At 47.1% G+C, this 23,212-nt stretch overlaps 1 protein-coding gene and 4 non-coding genes across 6 annotated transcripts in view; 1 reads left to right on the forward strand and 4 right to left on the reverse strand.

Moving 5' to 3' along the window:
- LOC135387916 (metabotropic glutamate receptor 5-like) overlaps positions 1–23,212 on the forward strand; it is a 347,669-nt gene that overhangs the window by 228,404 nt on the left and 96,053 nt on the right. The window lies entirely within an intron of this gene.
- Positions 902–989, reverse strand: Trnay-gua (transfer RNA tyrosine (anticodon GUA)). The gene is given in 2 exon segments: positions 902–937; positions 953–989. It is a non-coding gene; the product is annotated as a tRNA-Tyr (tRNA).
- Trnay-gua (transfer RNA tyrosine (anticodon GUA)) lies at positions 3,373–3,462 on the reverse strand. The gene is given in 2 exon segments: positions 3,373–3,408; positions 3,426–3,462. It is a non-coding gene; the product is annotated as a tRNA-Tyr (tRNA).
- On the reverse strand, positions 4,692–4,781 carry Trnay-gua (transfer RNA tyrosine (anticodon GUA)). Its single transcript is given in 2 exon segments — positions 4,692–4,727; positions 4,745–4,781. It is a non-coding gene; the product is annotated as a tRNA-Tyr (tRNA).
- Trnay-gua (transfer RNA tyrosine (anticodon GUA)) lies at positions 6,278–6,367 on the reverse strand. Its single transcript is given in 2 exon segments — positions 6,278–6,313; positions 6,331–6,367. It is a non-coding gene; the product is annotated as a tRNA-Tyr (tRNA).

The raw sequence follows: 23,212 nt of genomic DNA on the forward strand, positions 1-23,212 counted from the left end.
TATCGGGAGAGAGCGTTGAGGGCTGTCCTACTCGCATAAAAACGGGGGTGCCCGTCTGAAGAACTGTTGCTCAGCTTCGAATGGGCAATGATAGGAGACCCAAAGCGTCAGCTTGTTTTGTAGTGATTACGTGGCCTTGTGCCACCTGATATCGCTGATAGCTGTGAAGCAACATCAGTTGCCTCAAAACTGCCGTTTCCTTGCTATTAACTGCGCGGAGAGGCTTTGTGCGTTCAAGCGTTACAAGATAATTTCACTCGCATAACGAACCCGAGTTATTCTTGAAGCAGCATGGAAAGTGGTAATGGACAGTGAATATACGAATAATGCGAGCGAGTAACCACATTGTCATGTCGCATGGAAAATTCCATTCTTACGACGTTCTACAAAGCTTACTTTACCATAAATTATTTCGATGTATAGCAAGCTGCTCATCCTCGTTGTTGTCGTTTGAAGAAATAAATAAAGGGTGGCACTCATAAGAGCGCCGGGTACTCCACATTATTTAGTTAGCATGTTTAACTTCTTCCCTAGCACACTGCGACACAAGGGGAATCACTGGGAGAATGGACCAAGCTTGTCAACTGGCTGGCCATAGCGAACATATACGACACAACGTGGCGCGGAATGTGGTGCTTTAACGCATTTACGTGTATTATTATTCCATTGCTTAATTCCAATCAATGTGACACCACTACAACATTATGACGCATATCAATGACATGGTTGCTAACGGCACGGACAATCACTGATCAGATGGCAAAGATTTCAATCGCCCGCAGCAATCTCATAGTGTTCATATCCCTGCGTGTTTAGCCGGTTTCGGTTTCCAAACAATTATTCGTACATGCTTAGTAGTTATGATGCAGCGCGCCTCATAGTATGTGGCAAAACCAAGAATTCCGTCGAGCCGGGTTCGAACCAGCGACCTATGGATTACCGAATGAAGCCACTACAGTCCACCGCTCTACCAGCTGAGCTATCGACGGAAGACCTGAACGCCCGAATGAACTTGTGAGAATTTCCCTCTTCACTTATGCACTTACTAAGAGCGCAAAGTTTCTTTAACCACTCGGGTCATTATAGTCTCCGCACACAAATCAACTTGTGTTGCGCTGCATGGGTTCTCCCTTTCTCATACTCAGACTCGTACTTCTAGAGCTTCAGAAGACTGGCACTACAACATCGTACACTTTACCACGCGAGCTACTGGACGGGTGTGCCGCACACCATCCAATATGCATGACAATAGTTCAGTGATGTTAACTGTTCGCTGCTCCGTGTTGATCCGTAGTTCTCTGTATCTGAAATACAATGCGCAGGGTTAAATGAACGTTTTTGAATGAAGGGAGCCAGCCAATATGGCTGGTCTTCCACGATGATGCCAATACATATATATGTATATATATAAATGAACGTACATGCCTGCTCTTCGTTTTAGGGCGAGGGCAGTACTATTTTTGAGCCGTGATGTGGGCAAGCTTACGCTTGTCCCATCCTACAGTTGGCGATACAAAACGTTTTTAGGGCGAGGGCAGTACTATTTTTATAGTACTGCCCTCTAGAGAGAGAGAGAGCTACGCTAGCGTTGCTACGCTATGTGAAAGGGAAGGACGTGTGAGTGACAATAGTGACAGGAATGAGAGAGTCATGGCTCTGAAAAGGAGGAGGGTATCGGGGAAGAGGGAGGGTGCGGGTAAATGCGCCTATAATGTGATTGTCTAGATCACACTACCAGCTCCGGTGGCGCTGTGGTAACTCGTGCGCTTGGAGACTGGGAGGTCCGCGGTTCGAATCCGCGGGCCGGCTGTGCCGTCTGGGGTTTTTCCTGGGTTTCCCTCAGATGTGTAATAGGCGTATGCCGGCACAGTTCCCCTGAAGTCGGCCCATGGACGCAGCTATCCTCCCCCCGAGCGGATTCCGCTCGGTCTTCCACTTCACCCTTTCCTCTCCTCCTCTCCACCACCTTTCCCTTCCCGAGAAACATGCCGCCTAATCAGGCAGGCAGACCTCTCGGGTTCCTCCCAACGACACTCCTCCTCCTCCTCCTCCTCTAGATCACACTGCTGTTCTCCGCTGTGCTACGTCTAATGTCATACGTAGTATGACATTGCACATACTACGTATGACATTAGACCTGTAACCCGATGTGGTGAAGCACTTCGACGTCTCTCTTCCTTCAGATAGCAACACAAGAATTATTGTGGTCACAAGGGACACAGCGTATTATAGTTATATAGTGTTGGCTATTGACGCTAATCTGAAATGGTAGCGGTGGAAGATTCAGTTTAGTAGAAGGTCGTGTCGGTCCGTCCGAGACGTTTTAGAGGCCCGGCCCTTATTGTTGGCATACGAGGATGTCAATACAACATCTTGTATAAACCGTCCTCCATATATACAATAGAATACAATGTCTACTGTCTTCACCACTATAGTTCGGGTAAGCACACCAGGACTGACTTCCTTCCGTATAGCGACTTGCCCGGATTTTCAGCTGTATAGGTGTCGCGTCGATCGCCCAAATAGTGAGGATAAGAGAACGCGCGAAGCGTTGGGAGTGCATGGAGTTCGGACGCCCTACGCCCTAGTACTTTTCTACTACGCCCTATAGTACTTCTTCTACAAAGAAGAGAAAATGAATGGAAGATAAACACAACGAAAGATAAGGGAAGAAAGAACATGGAATGCAAAATTCAAGTAATACGTTATCTTTTTTGATTGCGTGTTAGCGCCGCGAAGCAACTGTGACTATAAGCGGCGTACAGATGTGGACAGATGGAGAGTGGACAGCAGGAAGGATTGGGGGACAGGGGGGTTAGTATGCGTCCTGGGCCGACTTCAGGGAAAACTGTGCCGGCATTCATCTGGAAAGTCTTCGGAAAACCCGGGGAAAACCTCGGACAGCACAGCTGGAGGTGGGATTCGAACTTGCCACCTCCCAGTCTTCAGCACGTTAGTACTAGTTAGTAGTAGTACGTTAGTTTCCTGAAAATGGAATAGAGTCGTAGCCGACCCGTGCGATACAGGTGATCCTGAAATTTTTCTTTTCGCTTGTAGAACGCATTTGAAATTTAATAGCTATTTAGAATTCTAGGGTGCGAGTGAGCTACAAGGTAATTAGTATTTGGCGGAGCAAACGTAACATAAATGAAGTAACAAAGCACGATCACATATAATATGGCCTCATGCGTCGTATTTAACGTGTCCCAATAATTCGGTGCAATTTCGACGCACATTCATTAGGGATGCAACGAAGAAATTGTTCAAAAAAATGTCAATGAAATACGAGGTTTAAAAAGTGCGATTTCAGAAAACGTTCTAATAGCCAGCCATAGATGGAAAGTTCGAGCAACGTGAAAAAAAAAAGAAACGTCCGTCGAGCCGGATTCGAACCAGCGACCTATGGATGTCCGCAGGACAAACCTCTACAGTCCACCGCTCTACCAACTGAGCTATCGACGGCACGAGAAAGTTTGATTTTTCACGGTGCGGTGAAAGGTAAATGTAGCATTCCTGACACGGTTTCATTCCGCTCACCACATACAGCCAGCTGGCGACGCCCCGCGCACCAGACGAGTTCCGTCTTTATTCGCGGTCAGTTCTCCTTCGGCCCTTGCTTCCAATTACAACCCCCGTAAGAGACGCTTATTTACTGGTCTTGTTCTTAACTTCTTATACTAGTACCCTGTGTAAGAAAAAGTGGGGATATCTCGAAAAATCCTTGAATATAAGATTATCATCATTTAATATGAGATCATTTAATATAAATCATTGACATAATAACATTATGTTAACATTAAAAATAAAATAAAACTAAACTAAAATTAAAAATAACATAAAAATAAAAAGTAAAAAAGAAAAGAAAAATACAGAGAAAAACGTGATGGGAGGCCTAGGCTCTATATGCAAAAGAACAAAGCGGTTTGTTCTTGTTTATATGCACAGGTGGGCATTTTTGATGAACTAATGTAAGGGTACCCTCTTACACACCCGTTCCTCCTGTCCTTCCAAATGTGCCTTCTCGCTCTCTACAGACGTCTTTGCTGCGCGCTTGGTACACGTCGAAGTCATAGTAGAGGCCAGACTCCCTTGCTCGGACCCAGAGCCTGAGACACCACTGAGACACACCATTCCGGCTTGTTTGGGAAGCATCGTCGTATTTGGACCCCACTCCACCCCCTCGAAATGGAAGTCGTATTGTATCGGTGGATGACTCCGTATATTGTAGTAGTTTATACATATTTTCACATAATGCCGACAGCTATGGCCTTACTTTCCGGGCATTTGTCCTGCTTCACGTTGTCTGTTGTACGTCATTGTCGCTAAAATGCGGATGACTCATGATCTTCTGAAAACGATCACGAGATGACTTGTGCGACAGGCTCGTATATCTACTCCAATGCTCCTAATACCTATACACCAGTCCCATCCGGAAGAACGTTCGTAGAACCCCGGTCACTCAGTATTAAAGGACCGTAGTAGAATTTATGTTGGCTCCTTTACGGCAATATTCAGTGGTATCCCGTGCGTCCCAATAAGTGGGGTGAACAAGTTCCACGTATGTTCTTCAGCCCAAGACTGAACAATAACAGAGAAACGTTTAAAGGTTTAAAAAGTGCGGCTTAGGAAAGCGTTCTGCAAGCGAGTCATGTCAGACGGATATGGAGAACGAAAAATGCGAAAAAGAAACTTCCGTCGAGCCGGATTCGAACCAGCGACCTATGGATATCCACGGGACAAGCCTCTACAGTCCACCGCTCTACCAACTGAGCTATCGACGGCACGCGAGGTTTTTACGGTGACAGATAAAAGTAGCATTCCTCACACATTTTCCTTCCACTCACCAGATGCATGCAAATAGCTGGCAACGCCTCGCGCCAGACGATTTCCGTCTTTGCTCACGGTCAGTTCTACTTCGACCTTCGCTTCCAAATACAACCTCGGAAAAGTCTCCTATGTACTAGTATAGCGCTCTTATCCCATTAGTTCCCTGTCTAAGCAAAAAACGAGAATAATATCTCGAAAATACTTATGAAAATAAGCTTATTTGGGAGTAACGAAGAAAAACAAACCGAACAAATCTGTTTTATCTTTTTCGGTAATCTGTTAGGGTTTGTTAGCGATCTGCAACAATGGGCAGCACAGCCATCGCCATCATCGCCAAATCAACGCCAGCGAACAAAAAAGAAATAAAGCACAAAGAAATGGAAAATCCGGAGAAAAATGTGATGGGAGAAAAAGATGTGAAAGATGTACACACAGATACACATTAGGAGCTCCCGTGGCATATTTTCTCCCCACGTAATAACATTTATTTACGGACATTAAAATAAACTATGACTTATGGAAATATACTTTTCCGATACCGATTTAAAAAGTATCGCCATCCGCGCTTCGGTGCCGAAAAAGGTATTGTTATGGTAACAGCGTTATATACGCACAACGCTGCCACATAGATGTCTTTGGTGCGTACTTGGCATACACGTAGATGTCATCTCTCGCTGAGGCCACCCAAGCAGCAAAATGTACTGAAAGTCGAGTGCAATAGGGGTGGACGGTATGTGTCTTATCAATGTTCTTTAGTTTCAAGAGTTTGTTCAAGGCCTTCCACCTACCCGTCCACCCCTATTGCACTCGACTTTCAGTACATTGTGCTGCTTGGGCAGGCTCCCTTGCTCGTGCCTAGAACTTGAGACCGAATTTCGGCTTGTTTGCAAGGTGCTCTCGAATTTTGCACCCTCCCGGATATGGGATTAGTACTTCATCGATGGAGGACTTTACTATTTACTGTACTGGGAGGTCTTTATGAGCACGATGGAGGACAGGTGAGGATGATGACTAGGAGGAGGATGGAGGACTTTAGTAAGACAATTTTAAACACATTTATACACGTAATGCTGACACCCATATGGTCGCACTTTCCAGCATGTGTTTCGCTTCACTTCTTCTGCTGTCATGTCATTGTCACTAAAATGCGTGTGACTCGTTATGTTCTCAAATGGGGTGCGAGACATGACTTGTGAAACTGGTTCATACCCTACTTATGCAAACATTCCTAGTACTGATGTTAGCCCTCCTGCTGTATTATTCAGATGTGACCCACGCGTTATAAATTATGTGTTCGAATAATTCGGTACAATAATTTCCACGCATGACTAAGCGATAAGGAGGAAAAATTTTAAAAATTTAAATGTAATTTAAAGTTGAAAACGTACGATTTAGGAAAACGTTCTAATTGCGAGCGAGAAGGAAGAACGTAAAAAAAAAAAAAAAGATGTCCGTCGAGCCGGATTTGAACCAGCGACCTATGGATGCCCACAGGATAAACCTCTACAGTCCACCGCTCTACCAACTGAGCTATCGACGGCACGCAAAGTTTGTTTTTCACAGTACGGTGAAAGGTAGGAATAGCAAATTCTTGACCTATTTTCCTTTCACTTTCCTTCCAATGCCGATAGCTGGCAGCGCCACACCACCTCCGCCTTTGCTAATGATTATAGGTATCCCGGTTTTCGGTGCTTAATTTTTCAGAGATTGGGTGGGAGAAATCGGTGGCTATCTCACTCACCAGGAATCGGTGTCTTTCGGCAGTAATATTTTGAAACGTGAAGATACCCGGTCGTTTCCCATGCATACAGTGAACCAACACTTGATGTCCTCGCATTATTATTATTATTATTTCATTACAATGCCAACTACTGAAATCATGGGTTAGTAAGTTTGTGAGGTACATCTTAGCGATGCAGGTGACGTAGCACACCGCGCTGTTCACTGTAAGGAATTAGCGTAGGAGCGTTCTTGTTCAAGGCAAATCTTTCAGTCGGTCGGTATCCAATAGTTTTCATTGTCGGTGGAATAGGCGAATATTTCGCACTGGTACACTCCGTGGTAGGCTCTAAGTGGGGCACTTCCTGACCGAACAGACCTATTCTCGTTATAACTGGATCCTGACAATGGGCAACATTGAACCCCGTGAGAAGCTAACGAAGAAATATCTGTCCTTTCAAGAACGACCTCATGTCCACTGTCTGCTGGCAACCAGTTCAGAGCGAAGGGACAGGAAATAAAATCGAGACATTCGAAGTCGACATTTCGACGTTTTCGACGTACGTTTATCGGTGCTTTTCGGTAAATACCGAAGACCGAGAACCCTACTTATGATCAGTACCAACTATATACTCTGTTCTTACTTCTGCGTTCAATCGCGGCCGGAGACGGCAACTCGTGGCGCTGTCGAACATTATGACGTCATTTGTTTACAAACAGGTAGAGGTCTATTGCTTACAGCACCGTGTGTCGGAGATTTCCGGCGCACGTCGAGAAACCCCCAGGTGGTCGAGATTATCGGCAGTGCTACCCTGATGCGGCACGTACATCATGGCTGGCTCACCTTATGTTTAAATCTACTCCCAGTTACTATTAATAGTACCACTTCGGCCGTTGGGCTTGCTTCCAAGAACAACCTCTTCAAAAGACGCCTATTTACTATGTATCGCTGTTGTTGTAACACGGTCGTTGTAAGCGGAAGAGAAACATACAGGTGTAAACATTTCGTGCTATGCGTGCGTGTTGTTAAAAGGGGTATACGTAAGCTGTCCCTTTGTTGTGAATAATGGAGTGGAGTGCTCATATGTGTGTGTTTGTGTATTGTCATCAAGTAGGAGAACTATTCGGGGTGGGGGTATTTCCCTTTACAGGATAACAAGCGCTCCCAACGAGAGATTGGTTCTTGTACTGCCACACCATGCGAACAATACCGAAACATCGGCAGAGTCACTAACGGATGGGGTGGGGGTGACGTAGGGATTCGAGCGAGTGCCCTGCCCTACTAACGGAGGGCAGTGCACTTCTCCTGTGTTCCGTATAATTTGATGTACCTCTCACCTTGGTCATGACGAAAGAGCCTTCTAGAGAGGTAAGCGAGCAGCGCATATATATGCAATGACTGCCCACGTATGACTTGTGCTCACCGCCTGGAAGACAGTCATGCTCACACCACCGAGAGTTAACCCACACCGGCGCATCCACATTTGGTGATGTATTTCAGCAATCAACAATGACAAACGCTACCGCTGTTTGCGCGAGACCGGCAACGGCTTTTGTTTGTCCTGTACATTCGACTATTGGGAGCTCAAACATTTGTACTTCCCTACACCCCACTGTAGACGATTCTATAGAGCGAAAAACAGAGTTCTGCAGCTTCGGACATGCCGCAAGGCGGTCCACGCATTTCAACGCTTTTTTACATTTCTGCGGCATAGCTTATAGGACGACGTGTTAGCAACCGAAAAACAACAACTATCTTTTAATGATTAGCGATGATTAGGGAGTTTCATCGCCTTTGACACCCAACCGCTTCTTTCATGCGGTCATATTTTTGGCGGTCACACTTCCGTGTACTCTGTAGCGTACGCTCTAAGAAAAAAAGGAGTAAAACGGGGAGTAATTGCAGCTTCTACTCCCCTAGTCTGCAATTACTCCCCATTTTAGTCCCCTAATCCGGCATTTAGTCCCGGCATTTACTCCCCGGGACTGCAAATTGTCACTAAACTTCGCGCATGGTCTCCCGAATGAAACAGTCTACGTATATATGTGCCCTTGGTCAATTTGAGCAGCATAAGACTGTATAACGCAGACAACGCAGCAATTTTCCAGCCACACAGAGTATAAGAAACAGTTAGAGCATCTTTTTCCACAAATTGTGCCCTATGTATAGCGCAAGATTTTATATCACACGATATATCATATACGTGTATGTATCTTCAATATACTTCATATACTTCAATGTATTTTCATGCATGCACATCAATTATGTACTTGGGACTCTTACAACAGCGCAGGAAATGCAGTCTCCACTCTCTAGCATTCATTTACTCCCGTGCATTTACTCCCGAAAGGGACTATTTTTTGTGGCAATGCATTTGGTCCCCAAAAGGAGTAAAAGTACTCCTTTGTTTCTTGGAGTGTATAGGAGCTGTTGCGTACCACATTTCTCACATGGGAAACTAGGGCTGCACGGCCGAGAAACGAGAAAAACATCACTCTTTCCACTTGTAAGAAAACAAACGAGGGAGAGCGTGTCCCAAAGCGGCGAAAGGACTTCACTGTCAACCTTGCACAGATGATTGCACGCTCCTTCCCGAGAGAGCAGCGAAGAACCATTATTACATCAACCAGCCGAACCATTTATTCTCTCCTCGTCTGCTTGCTGTGTACGTTTTTCACAGACACACACACACAACCAAAGGTGGCAGAAAAATAAAGACAGCTCTCCTTCTCACATTTCCAGCAAAAGGTACACGCGCTTATACTTTCGTGTCCTTCATGTCCTTTTTTCCCCCTCTCTCTCTCGTTTTTTTCCCTTTTCCCTGCACTGGTGCGCAGGAGTTATCTCGTTCCGCGTCTCCTTGTCTAGCAACCATGATGCGCTACATGTCAGGTTTTGTTTTGTTCGTAACGTAAATTTCTTCCGCGCTGTGATGACGGGATAGCAGCAGATGGAAGTGCATTAGAAAGAATATACCCGTAAGGAGAAACAAGAAAGACGCGAGGCGGTACATTTTCCTTCCAGTCGTATTAAGTTTTCGAAGGACGACTGGTAAGACTCAGTACGGAGCAGTTGGTCGATGGTTGGCTATCTTATTAGGTGCAAGTACATAGACAGTCTAAGCTATTCCACATTTTCCACAATCTCGAAGCTCTTAGAAAGTAAAAAAAAAAGTACAAGAAGAAAGAGAAGGAAAGTTGATGACATATTTTTCGTTGTTTTGCATGGCTTGGCTCGGCTTAGCTTGATTTCGCGCCCTGTGCACAGACCATGCTCTTGTCGGATTCGTCAAAATGTTGCGGGGATAGCTAGTGCCAAGTCGCATCCTAGTTGCACTGGGTTGTACCGGAAGAGAACGTTTCGGGGAAAACGAAGGACTTGAGCGCGTGGTACAATGGGGATAGGTCATTCTCCGGCCCGACCGGTACTCTGTTAGGAAGGCACGGAATAATCATTTGCCTGTTTTGCTGAAGTTGTTCCTGGCTACGTCTTCCTCCTGCTTTGTTTCCGATGGACCGGCTTCGCCCCGACTGTGGGGCTATTGTCCTGGAGCGGAGGCAGTGGGTTCCCACAGCAGGCGCCCAACGTGGGGCCTGCGCGTCCTCCTGGCCGGTGGTGAAGACGCAGCACGGTGTGGGCGGACGTTGTTGGAGCGGTTGTTTTCCCACATTATGTAGTAGTTCAACAATGAAGAAGACCCCTTTCTACTGACAGATTGACTCACGCCCCTAAATAACCTGTGACTGACGTAAGATACACGGCGCGTCTTCACAGCAGCACTTTGAAACGTGCCGGTAGTACCATCCTTTCTGCTGCAGCATGCACGCAATCACGTGTGTTACAACCGAAATTTAGCCCATAACAGTTTATAAAGATTAACCGTCGTATTCTCGCTCAGCCGAGGAGGAGGAGTGTCGTAGGGAGGAACCGAGAGGTCTGCCTGCCTGATTAGGCGGCATGTTTCTCGGGAAGGGAAGGGCGGTGGAGAGGAGGAGAGGAAAGGGTGAAGTGGAAGACCGAGCGGAATCCGCTCGGGGGGAGGATAGCTGCGTCCATGGGCCGACTTCAGGGGAACTGTGCCGGCATACGCCTATTACACATCTGAGGGAAACCCAGGAAAAACCCCAGACGGCCTTGCGAGAAATCCCTGTGCTTTGAGGGACCCTTTAGTAGCTTTGGCAACGCATTGGACATTGGACGCGCTCACTGTGCATGTAGGAATCGCTGTCGAAGCTATACTGAAAGGGTCCCTGGAAGCGTAGGGATCACTCATAGCTGAGTGAGAATGCAGCGGTTAAGAAGCTGTTAAAGGGACAATGAAAGGATATTTAACGAGCCTATGATCTTTTTCAATTAGTTCCTCTGTACTACAGCATTCACTCTGTGAAATATGAAGTTTACAATGGTTCAAATCGCGAAAACATTCTATATCAACCACGGGCGTGAACGGCAGCTACTACGACCCGCCTCCGAGGCAAACTGGCCATGACATCATACACAGCTCATGTTGCCGATTCGCGGACGGGCTTTTGCGAGCAGATTGCAAAATTTGGAAGCAAGCGTGCATGCTTCGCCACGAAATATGTTTTAATTTGATCTGGAGACAAGATTGTATCTAACCGTTGACACATAATCCTACGAGAAATGCAATATAGCCGTTCACTGTCAGCATGGCCACCGGAGTATGTTTTCCTCTCTGAACTTCCTTGTCAGAAAATGTCTCTGTCGGTGACCCTTTACGAGCTGCTGCGCACGGAAGGATTCGTAGATGCTGTGTGTGTCGCATAATCTCCTCCTCCTACCCGGGAGGTACCCGGGTTCGAATCCCGGTGCCGGCTGTGCTGTCTGGGGTTTTTCCTGGGTTTTCCTCAGACGCTTTCAGACATATGTCGGCACAGTTCCCTTAGAAGTCGGCCCAGAACGCACATTCCCCCAGGGCGTGAGTCGTGACGTTGCCCACATACGTGAGGTCGACAACGGCAAGCCCTATCACCATCACCACCACCACCTCCTCCTTCGCTGACAATATGCTTTTCGACATATTTCAACTGATTCCGACGGCAGATGTACGACGTCGTCGTTATCCAAGCCGAAACCATGCACCCACGTGGTCCCGCGGGATGTGCCCTCCTCGTCGTTTACAGCTGGCTGAGAGGATTGGATGGCGATGATGTAAGACCGCTTCAAAGGCACGTATCCGGCACCAGCTCCCGTGGCGAACACGTTTTTTGCGTCGCGGGTAAGCTACTACCTGCAAGTGCTCCCGTGCGCTAGAGTCTATGTAAATCGCATTCAGAGGTGCCTGTGCACCTTTATATGGAATTCCGCGTATGAGCCGATGCGTCGTGGCAACCTTTTTAGGCCGATCAAACTGGGTGGCCTAGGAGTGTCTTGCCTGTTTGTCCGGCAAATTGTTTGGCGTTTTTGTTTTGTACGCGAGCAACTGAATCCCTTCCTACAGCATTGTATCGCTGCGATCCTTCGTGACGAAGTCCCTGAAGTATTTGTGTCCACGGTTTATGACACACCAATGTCTGTCTGGGGCTTCTACAAGGAAGTAGCCGCCTCTTTCCGCTTTCTGTTAGCTCGTTTCTCGAGAGGATATCTGTGCGAGACCACTCGGAAGGGGTTGTATCACGCCATCTTGGACTCACTTTTTCCGCCACCAATGTACCGCACGGTGTTTGAACCCCAGCCCGGGGGTGACATCCTTTTACGTGTGAGCCGCATGCCTATTAGCGCAAAAGTGAAAACATTCTTCTTCCGTCTTCACACGGGGACGTTGCCGCTACGTGCATGGCTTCGTGACAGGGGCTTCTGGGTTCCCTGGAACAATTTCAACTGCCGTCTCTGCCCTGAGGAAGAAACAATAGAACATGCTTTTCTCGGCTGTAGGGATGCCATCTTCTTCTGGGATGTCTTCCAGCGCACATTCAAGGAAGATATTTTCTTGTCTCCCCGTTCAATTCGCTATCTTCCTGTGCGGAGTGGTAGTGCACTGCCGTGGGATATTTTAATCCTATTGGGATTATATGCGTTGTGGGTCGCGCGTAAGATATATGACGCCAATGAACCGCCTGTAGGATCGTGGCCAATATTTCGGCGAATGCTGTTTTCACTGGGAGATTTTTTAATCTGCACGTCTTGTGAGGAGACATCCCAGAAGTGGCTGCACGTGATTGACCTCCTTCGGGCGGGACCCGTTGACTACTGAGACATTTTTGTGTTTTTTCCCTTTGTATTGTTCCATCCCTCCCGCCCTTTTGGGTTGTGCTGTACGTTAGATGCCTGTTCGCAGAGTGTCAATGGAAATTATAGGGCTGTAATGTAGATAGTGTATATATCTATTGTTCTACACCGCATCTTGTATATACCATTGACACATTAAAATCAGTTTGAGGAAAAAAAAAATAAAAAAAAAAACGGCTCCCGTGGCTCAGTGGTTAGCGTGCTAGCCATGTCACGTCGAGACTGGGAGGTACCCGGGTTCGAATCCCGGTGCCGGCTGTGCTGTCTGGGGTTTCCTGGGTTTTCCTCAAACGCTTTCAGACATATGTCGGCACAGTTCCCCTAGAAGTCGGCCCAGGACGCACATTTCCCCAGGGCGTCAGTCGTGACGTTGCCCACATACGTGAGGCCGACAACGGTAAGCCCTATCACCACCATCACCACCACCACGTATCCGGCGGTTACGCCCCGCTATTTTTGCATGGTGACTGCGCCCCCGTTGTACTGAATACGGTTAAAAGTCGACATGTGAGCATGAGAACGGTTTCCTGCAGAGTACACGGAATTCGCTAAAATCATTTCATGATCCCTTTGACTCCCACTCAACTCCAAAGTTCTTCTCTACAATCACCACAGGGGTGACACAAACCCGCCATTGTTGTGACTACCCTCAAGCGGGTGCCTTTGGCAAAACTGCCATCTTGTCCTGGTCGCACGTCATAGAAAGCGTCATCTTGAGGTCATGTGACTTTGTTTACATCTCGTTTTGCCGCTTACCGACATATCACCGTCGTCATCAAGCCAAGAAATGAATATATTTTGCCAGCGTAAACCATGCGATGCTTCTTCCGCAACATGGCAGCCCATTTCTCCTTAGTTTAAGTCAGGTCCCCCAAACTCACCTCGGAAAAGCGTGCAACGAAGAAGGCCGCCACTAGATACCCCACTGTTGCCGTTCCGGATCACTTCAGCGCGCTAAGTTTAGCGGCAAAATGTTTTTGTTGTTTCTGCGAATGAATCTAGTCTTTATATGTCCAAATAAAACGCGTATAACAACTTTCTCTGTCGTGTTTCACTTTTTGGTCCCGTTTTTAAACGTGTTCAGCGATCGGAAGGATCTAGTGCATGGCTGCGTGCATCACATAGCGTACCTGTCGTACCAGGCGCCGCAGTCGTCCATTTCTCCTTCGGTGACTTGGCCTGGCTTGGATTGTGCTTCAACTGGATCTTTAGCGCGCTACAATCCACGCAAGCCAACGTCTGGTAACAATGGGGTATCTAAGGGCGGCCTCCGGCATTGCACGCATCGGGATAGGAACAAATACATGGGAAAATGGCGACCTTGTGGGACCTGGTTTAAGTACATCGCAGTGGCTCGGTGAGCCTTAACGCGCGGTCGTCATCACATCTTTGGAAGTCGTAAACAGTACGAGGCCATATGTGCAAAATTGTGGGTTTTACTGCGAGATAATCGGATAAAAATAATTACCGTCATCGAAAGATATCCAAAACGTCGCTCAGAAACAGCAACCGCATTGTTTACAAACGGTTTTGCCTCCGGTCACGGGCGCCGCCATCTTTAAGGTCACGTGTGCCTCGACGTTTGCTGTGACGTGCGACCAGGACCTGTCCAGGATGCATTGCGTTCGCCCGGCACGCTTTCGTCTACGGCAGGTCCCCCAAACTCACCTCGGAAAAGCGTGCAACGAAGAAGGCCGCCACTAGATACCCCACTGTTGCCGTTCCGGATCACTTCAGCGCGCTAAGTTTAGCGGCAAAATGTTTTTGTTGTTTCTACGAATGAATCTAGTCTTTATATGTCCAAATAAAACGCGTATAACAACTTTCTCTGTCGTGTTTCACTTTTTGGTCCGTTTTTAAACGTGTTGAGCGATCGGAAGGATCTAGTGCACGGCTGCGTGCATCACACAGCGTACCTGTCGTACCAGGCGCCGCAGGCGCTGCAGTCGTCCATTTCTCCTTCGGTGACTTGGCCTGGCTTGGATTGTGCTTCAACTGGATCTTTAGCGCGCTACAATCCACGCAAGCCAACGTCTGGTAACAATGGGGTATCTAAGGGCGGCCTCCGGCATTGCACGCATCGGGATAGGAACAAATACATGGGAAAATGGCGACCTTGGGGGACCTGGTCTACGGAGCAATACATTGAGTGCCACCCCTGTGACAATCACGACACTATCTCTCTTCCTCTTCTAGTTTTCTAGTTTTAGAGAAGTAGTATCCATGAGCAATGGCTCGAATCACATACAGTGCACGACAAAGTATAATTTTCACTTTCTCCGCTAGGAGATTGGCCGCGTGTCGGCACGCGCGGGCATTCCAGAATGTTCGGGAAGGGGAAGAGTGTGAGGACGGAAGATATCCGTGAGATTGTCTGGCACACGATTTATCTCTCGAGTCCAGGAATGCCAGTCGCTGCGGTTTTGTATTGCCTTGCCTCCGGAGGGGGATGAGGGCGCCATCATTGATCGCGACACGAGGGCGCGCGCGCGTGCCTTTCCTCCTCTTCCTGATAGATGAGCGACTTTGATTGGTGTGCCTCTCATTGTTGCCAGGCCGCTCGGTCGTCGTACGCTGACAGAGTGGGTAGTAGTACACTGGTTACAGTAGTAGTATTGGCGTTGTTCCGAGCTGTGCGCCTGGGTTTATTGAGAATGCGTTCTTCTTGCATCGACTCGGGACTTCTAAACCGGACCATGTTGTCTGAAGGTTGCTTGTTTCCTGTTGTACCGCTATCTTGTAGAATCATATCGTTGTATCGCTACGAACATTTTGTGTATTTTGAACTTTGCTGCCAACGAGGGTAAAACGATGGGATGAGGAACGCGTCTGTTCGGTGCACGGCCATTACGGCCATGCCTTCGTCTCATTGCTCTTAATCCTGGAGGCATGACCACCTGGCCAGGGAGAATGACAGGAGAGAGATCCCAGTATGGACGTGAGGGCGAAGGTAACGTTGATGGTGGCAGAGGATGAAGGCGAGCAGGAGCTAGATGAACGTGGTATACGATGACGCTGGTGGTCGCTGCGCTGCACTGATGAGCGTATTCTTCGAGCAGACATCGTCCCAACCCGTCACTCGGTCGTAGACAGTGAAGCTGTGGGCGTCGTGTAGTCTTCGGAGAACTTGCTCAGTAATCATCGTCTAATCGTCATGATCGTCATTGGTACCATGTCGTCATCACATCACACGCGCATTGTCCTCACTGTCGTCTTCGTGGATCAGTCAAAGCTTCACCGTCGCCGCGTAGAAGTGAGGGGAATTGTACAAATCTGTTATACTTCTCCATTGCCCACACTACGAACCTCTCTCTCTTTCTCTCTTTCAAAATTGCTTAGTCCCTGGCCAAATACAGCCCACTAACGCTCTGCCCTCAAAGCTCTTTCGATAGTTTTGGACGCCGTAGGATTTCTGGCTCCTTATTGTGAAGGGGCTCATTATTTCATTCCCCGCATCACCACCAGCGATGGGGAAGAGCATCGCCCCTGGCGATGGAACTTCCCATTTATCATCTCACAATAAAGTTGTTGTTGTTGTTACTCTTACGCAAGCCTTACCTAAACCAACACCACTTAGACAGAGAAAGCCTGCTTACTCGTCGACGTGACGTAACAACTAAGAGTCAGCCAATCGGGTTCGTATTTTCAACGGTGGCAGCCAATCACGAACGTGCTTTCAGCGGTGATCTAGCCATCGAGACGAATCACCGTCGTCTGCATGCGAGTAGTGATTGGACGTCTCGGCGTACTAAATGTGGAATGTTTAAGACGAGCGCAAAACGGTCCCATTTCTTGGTCGCAAGACCGATTTTCTGGAAAGCGTGTTGCACTTTTTTGTCTAAAACAGATCCAGGTCCGCAGATTCCAAGTGAGCCGCAATCATTTGCGAGTTCTTGAGTTCGCAGTACGGCGAATTGCAGTAGCGGACGAATTCTGGCTTTGTATGTCCACGTAGCCAAAGAGGGAAAGGAGGCAATAAGCAGGACTTCTGTATCTAGGTGGCGTTTCCTGAACGCGTGTCCTCCTCCCCGTTCTCCTAAAATTTGCGCAGAGTCAAATCACATTTCCGGGAAGACGAAGTTCTTATAGCGGATAACGAGACAGTTTTGCGCACGTCCATTACTCCCTCATAATTAGGGAGTGACTTTTTTTCGAGTTAAATGCCTTTCTCAGATTCGGGGGGAAAAAATCGCGCGCCATTTTTAAATCTCTAATTCGGGGAGAAATCGGGCGATAATTGTGCCTTCGGGTGTTTTTGTTTCTCCTCTTGTCTATTAAGTCCTTTCCGAATCTCCCTTTTCTGTTGTTGTTGTTGTTTTTTGCGGGATCTTGACCTTCCCGCGGTAATCCCCGGAGGCATAGACAGTGTTGACACACATGGGTGTATTGTTGGGAACGTAAGTGACCCGCTCTTACATGTGTTACACATCGCGACCTTTGTTCGTCTTCAATGGAAACGTTACTTGAGGATGTCATAGTGACTGGAATTCGGGGAGAAATCGGGTTTAATCCGAATTGGTCGGAGGTCAGTTCGGGGGGTGGGGGGGGATAACCGGGCGGAATCGGGTTTAACCCGAAAATGTCACTCCCTAGTCCCTACTCATAACCGGGTGTTTTACTTCCCCGAGACGACTGCGATCACCGAGCGATGCCTCATTGGTCGGGCCATGGATTAATTTTCTCCACCTGCGGATTAAGCTGAGCTTCGTGCGCACGTATTTAACGCGCCCCACTGAAAACTATATCTGTCCAACCAACTTGTACAGTGTCACAAAGTGGCTTTGTCGCCGTCGTCAGAGTTCGGTAAAACATATCCTTAGGATCACTAAACTGAAACGTTGACGTCCTGACCTGTAGCGTCATGGTTTACCCCGAATGACTACTGAGCATTATCACCCTATCACAGGAGTGCTCAACCGGTGGGGAATTCCCCGCCGGAATTTGCGAATGTCATGGGAATGACACGAATGACACTATGTCCTTGCGTGCACAGGACATCTCCCTCGCTCTGCATCTTCCTCGCCGGGAACGCCTCGACGGTACGTCGTGATGGGTGCGCACGGTACTGGAAGGGTACTCTAGCACGGTAGTCTAGTGGGAAGGTCACTCGCCACAAACAATATACTTTCAAAAAACTTGGAACATAAAATATCCCCAATTTTTATGCGTGTACCGTTCTGAAGTTGACACTTCGATGAACGTTTATTCACGATAAAATATTTCACCGCCAGGTACAACAGTTTAAAAACAAGTAAAAACTGACGTTTCGGAACCTATACAGCTTCCATCCTCGGAGTAAAAAGTCCTTCCAGTTCCGGTTACATACATCTCTATGGTAACCCCCAACGCATAGTTTCCGAATACTTGGAGAGGTGCGGTGGTAGCGCGCCGAAATGGCCCCAAAAGTGGCGTGTGCAAAGCGACCTCATTGGGCTATTCAGGTAACGTGATCCTCGCATGGCTCCAAAGAAGCTAGCTCATCTCCTATCCTCACGTCCCTTGCCCCACGCTTCTTTCTTCTGTCGAAGAGCCGCTCTTTTTCTTCTTTCCTTCATGTGTGTACCCCACTATCGAATCTCCCTCGCAATAACCAGAGGGCGCCAGCATCGAAAGGAGAGATGACTTGGGGAAAGTTTCCGATTCTGAGCAAAGTATGTACCGTTCACGTATAGTCTCCGCAGCGAAATTTATGACTCCTTCCCTGGCGACGTAAAGATTGAATGCCACGCAAGGCAACGCTCGATTTGTGGCAGGCCCATATTTCACGCTCATATGTCTTCATCTGGAGGTAGTGCCAGGAAGTGGTACGCGTCTCGCAACCATCGCTTACCGTGTGTTAAGAAATTCCGAGCAGATGGAAACGCCGTCCACTGAAGTGACTCTCTGGTGTCTCGCGATAGAGATGTACTGGCGTGTATTTATAAACCATTAGGGTTTTCAGAGAGTAGAGCCATTACTTTGATGATGACTATCTAATGTTGTATTTACCTTTAACGGACATCCAGAAATGTGCGCGACATTTGCGTGCTTACCCTCGAAACCTGTTGAGAAGCACACAAATTTGTTATACGTATCGTCGTTTATCTTTTTTTTTTTTTTTTTTTTCTATGACATCAAACTCAAACTCAACTCGTTATACGTGCATGCCTTGTATTTTAGTAGGAGCAAGTTTGATAACTTGTTCGGGTAGCTACATAGTGCTTTCGATAATGATAAAATAGGCGGATAAAACGCCAGCGAGCTAGTGTCCCCCCCCCCCCCTCCGGAGACTATAAGGGACCAAACAGTAACGTACACGTACACAATGGGTGCGTTCAGTAGGCGCCCCTGAGTGCGCGCTAAGTGTGTGCTGTGTGTGCCCCCAGCGATTCCGACATTTTACACCCACTTCGTCGAAACGTTTGAACTGCATGGTGAACTCCATCATCATCTCTTTGTTTTCTCATCACATCGTCGTCTGTTTCTACTTGCTGCGTGTAAGCGTACTGGGATAACCAGTTCGACTTCGTCGAAACTTACGTCCCCATTTTTTTCTTTATCACATCAGCATCACCATCACCATCACCTGAACGCGAGTGTTTCCAACTCCACTAACTTAACGCAAGCGCCCCTCGCGCACCCGACAGTGTGGAAGCAGACGACAAACTCCCGTGTGCTCGAGATTTTCCGTGATGTAGTTATTTATCAGCGGGGCTGCCGGACGACCTTCGAAGTGTGGGTTCGGAAGCAAAATACGGACTTTATACATTACCCAATGTTCCGATTTCAGTAAACTGTAATATTTTTATAACCGTTATGATGTCATATATACGCCATGTCGCGGGAAATGCGGTTCTTTAATACAGACATCTTTAGGCTATATGAAGCAGACTTCATAGTAAACAGCTCCTATGACGACCATTACAAATTCTCATCTCATTCCGTTTCATTCGCTGTTACAAGGAGAAGCCTTACGCGACTACGGCTTAGTTTGAACCTACACTGCTATTGGCGCCGAGAAGTTTGGGAGTCGCCCCCTGGTGTTCACTGAACGAACCTTGTCGTGGGGATGTCCCCGGGCCAGTATTCTCACATTGCATTGCGTATAAAGGCATTGCACGTGTTAGGTGCTGTCCAGCATTGATATCTCCTGGTGATTCATGAAGAAAACGACATATGTGGTCCAAGTAAATCGCGTTTTTATTCCAATATGACAGTTTTTACTGTAAGTAACAGAAACGAAACCGAAAAGGGGATCCCCACCAAGAGACGGCGCAGTGGCGCCCCTAGTGAGGGTCTCGCCGCCAATAGGTTCAAACTAAGCCAAACGTGTCCTCCGTCTGTGCACTGCGTGATCAGATAACGGGAAGCAGCGTCAACGAGCGAACAGTGTATAGCGCTCCGAAGTTGCTTTTCGCTGATTAGTGGCCACTCCGGGTGTGTTATAACCCCGATTTGAGTGCGCCGAAAGAAGGGCGCTTACTTAACGTATCCAATCTTATTGAGGCTTGTGTATACGTGCGCGTCCCTTTTCGTAATGGCTTTGAAGAAACTTTTCGACAATGAAACGAAACCATGCATCGATATTAAAATGACTTACGCAAAAGGAATTATGCCGTGTCCTGTGCAGCCCAAAATTGTGAACTGTCCTGGCATCCTGCTAGAATATGAACGATCCTTAAAGGAGATGAACTTACCTAATGGCTACCGCTACCATGTGGTGCACACACTGGTGACACAGTGTTACTTCGCGTTAAATCACCTCGATTCATTTAATTATGAGAGAACTGATGTTAATGTTTCATTTAACTGATGTTTCATTTTTCTGATGTTCATTGAACTGAACTGATGTTTCATTTAATTAGTTTACATCTGTCTATAGTTGATCGGAGCAGCATTTCCACGTATCATACAGCGAGGATAAAATGCTCTAACAAGGCTACAAGAGTAACGTAATTATGAATAATTATATATAGTACTTAAATCCCGGCAATTTATTTACTGTCCAATCCATCAAACTTAAAGAGCTTCATGCACATACCCATCATCGTCTCCGACTATATACGGTAGCGTACACTGCATAAGCTTCGTTAATCGTGTTTCTTCGCATCATTAAGTTCTGTTTTACTTTCACTAATTAAGCATGGTAGAAAACAGTGCCTTCTCAGTTAACAGAAAAACAAGACGCCCGGGAGTTTGCAAACCCGATCTCATCATTATAATTTAAAACACCGTTTGAAGAAACGTCGGCGCTCATTAAATTTCCTGCCCTTTTAGCGTTGTGCGTGGATGACAAGACAGAGAAAACAAAGGTTGTTGTGCCCTGGGTAAGTGGAGGAATGTTTACGGGAGCTGTGTTTGTTTTCGCGAACACTGTACTTAATACTGCGCCTTAGGTACGTTTCTGTAATTTAATATTCAGTCTCCATGCGGAGGGGGGGGGGGGGGGTGAAAAAACAACAACAAGGGGTTGTTGACATGTATTCTGTAAACAGGGAGTGAATGTGATCGCAGTGTTAAGCCTTCTTTTAACTATCTGTTTAACACTGTCATGCAATCTCGAACGGTGGGTATTTGCTATGTACAGTTTTCGTCCCAGATAACGTACCGGGTTTGTAATGAAGCTAAAAGAAACAAGAATAGTGTTTGGGAGCTAAATTATGTTTTGGAGGTCGTAATATATGCTAAAATTTCGTATAAAAATCCGCACTTGGGTAAGTTCATTGTGGACAAGTCGTGAAAATTTCAAAAACCGCCACCTCCTTGACGTTAGTGAGTGTTAGTGCGTCGTACGCTATCGCCTTTGCGTACGTAAGGGATAGCGTGGACGAGAAGTAGTCCGCCGACACCGAAACTATGGGAGCCCACATGGGCGCCGCCTGGTGTTACTGCAGCATACTTTCTCCGGCGGAATGACACTGTTAGGGTTGACGAAGTACATTTCGTTTTTTTACCTTAGTACCTAAGCCCCTACCTAAGTACCTTTCTTAGGTTGAACACCGGTATAGCGTTATTCTGAGGCAGGGGGCGCAGTCGTACGACACACCACCCTATCCGATCGACAAGTAAAGTTGAGAGCCAGTCACGTGATGTCACCGTTAGCTTTCTTGTTTCGGTTTCACAAGTCGCTACGTAGCCGTTTCAACATTACCTCGGGTATTCCTCGATGGATGCGCCCGTAACGCTTCGAAATGAGTCGGTGGCGTGTGCAAAGCCCCTCTCATTCAACAAGTTTTCATGTAACGTGGTATACGTCAACCCTCGATTTATGAACACCCTCGGTTCCCCGAAAAATCGTTCATAAATCGAGGGATTCATTGATCGAAAATTCCGTTAAGTGAGTACTATCGAGCAAACCGAACAGTATTTCCGAGTTGATATTGTTTATAATGCAATATATTGTGTAATTTTGCTTTGGACCATGCCTCCTGATGTATCAGTCTCACAAAACACAGATGTTAGCGCATTCACACTCTGTTTATTATGCAATATTAAATAGTTTAATTTTGCTTTGGACCATGCCTTCCGCTGTGTCAATTGAGGTCAGGAACACTTCTGCAAAAACCCGTTTGTTGTTCGGATTTCGAGGGGTTAAGAACCGAGGGTGCAATACCTCGAAAACGTTTTGTCTGTTCAGGCGTCATTCATAAGACCACGAACAATCCCTTTGAAGGTTTTCGTTGGCCTCGGAACGATCCGTTCATAAATTGAGGGCAAAAACGCTGGGCAACTCCTAGTTGGTTCCCAGAAATTCCATTCATTATTCGAATATCGAAGTTCATAAAACGAGGGCAAAATGCATGTAAAAAGTTTGGTTCCTCGTGCTAGTGTTCATAAAACGAGGGAATTCACAAATCGAAGGTTCATAAATCGAGGGTTGACTGTATATGCAAGGTTCCTCCAAGGAAGCTATGCGACATATATTTACAACAACAAGGCCGGGGTGAGGGTGGGGAACGAGGCAAGTAGTCATATTTATATTGGGTAAGATCTCGTGCCCTTCCGTTCCTTTTCCCTCTCGAGTACCCTTCACGTTGTGCCTCCTTCTCTTTCCTCCTTTCCGTCGAGTGTCATTTCGTCTCACAGTTCGAAGGTATATCACGCGAACGTCCAGGGCCGCTTTGAAGAACGCCCGCAAAGGGCTAGAAGTATTTATGGCCATACAACATGTTCGGGTGAACATCATCGTTGATGCGTTTTATGCAGACACGTACGTCGCAGTTTTTGCGCTTCAAAGGGCGTAAAAACGTTTACCCTGGAAGTGAGGTCGCGCCCCCTTATTTTTTATTTATTTATTTTCGAGGGGAACTTAAAGGTTGCTTGTCGCCTCGTAAAGCACCGGCGAGAGAGCATGAAAGATAACGAAGCACCCCTTTTATGGTGAAAGCGATTTGCAAAGTTTTTTACGTCGCACTTTCGTCGTCGGGCGACGATGAG

This window comes from Ornithodoros turicata, chromosome 3 (assembly GCF_037126465.1).
Source record: "Ornithodoros turicata isolate Travis chromosome 3, ASM3712646v1, whole genome shotgun sequence".
Taxonomy (NCBI): Eukaryota; Metazoa; Arthropoda; class Arachnida; order Ixodida; family Argasidae; genus Ornithodoros; species Ornithodoros turicata.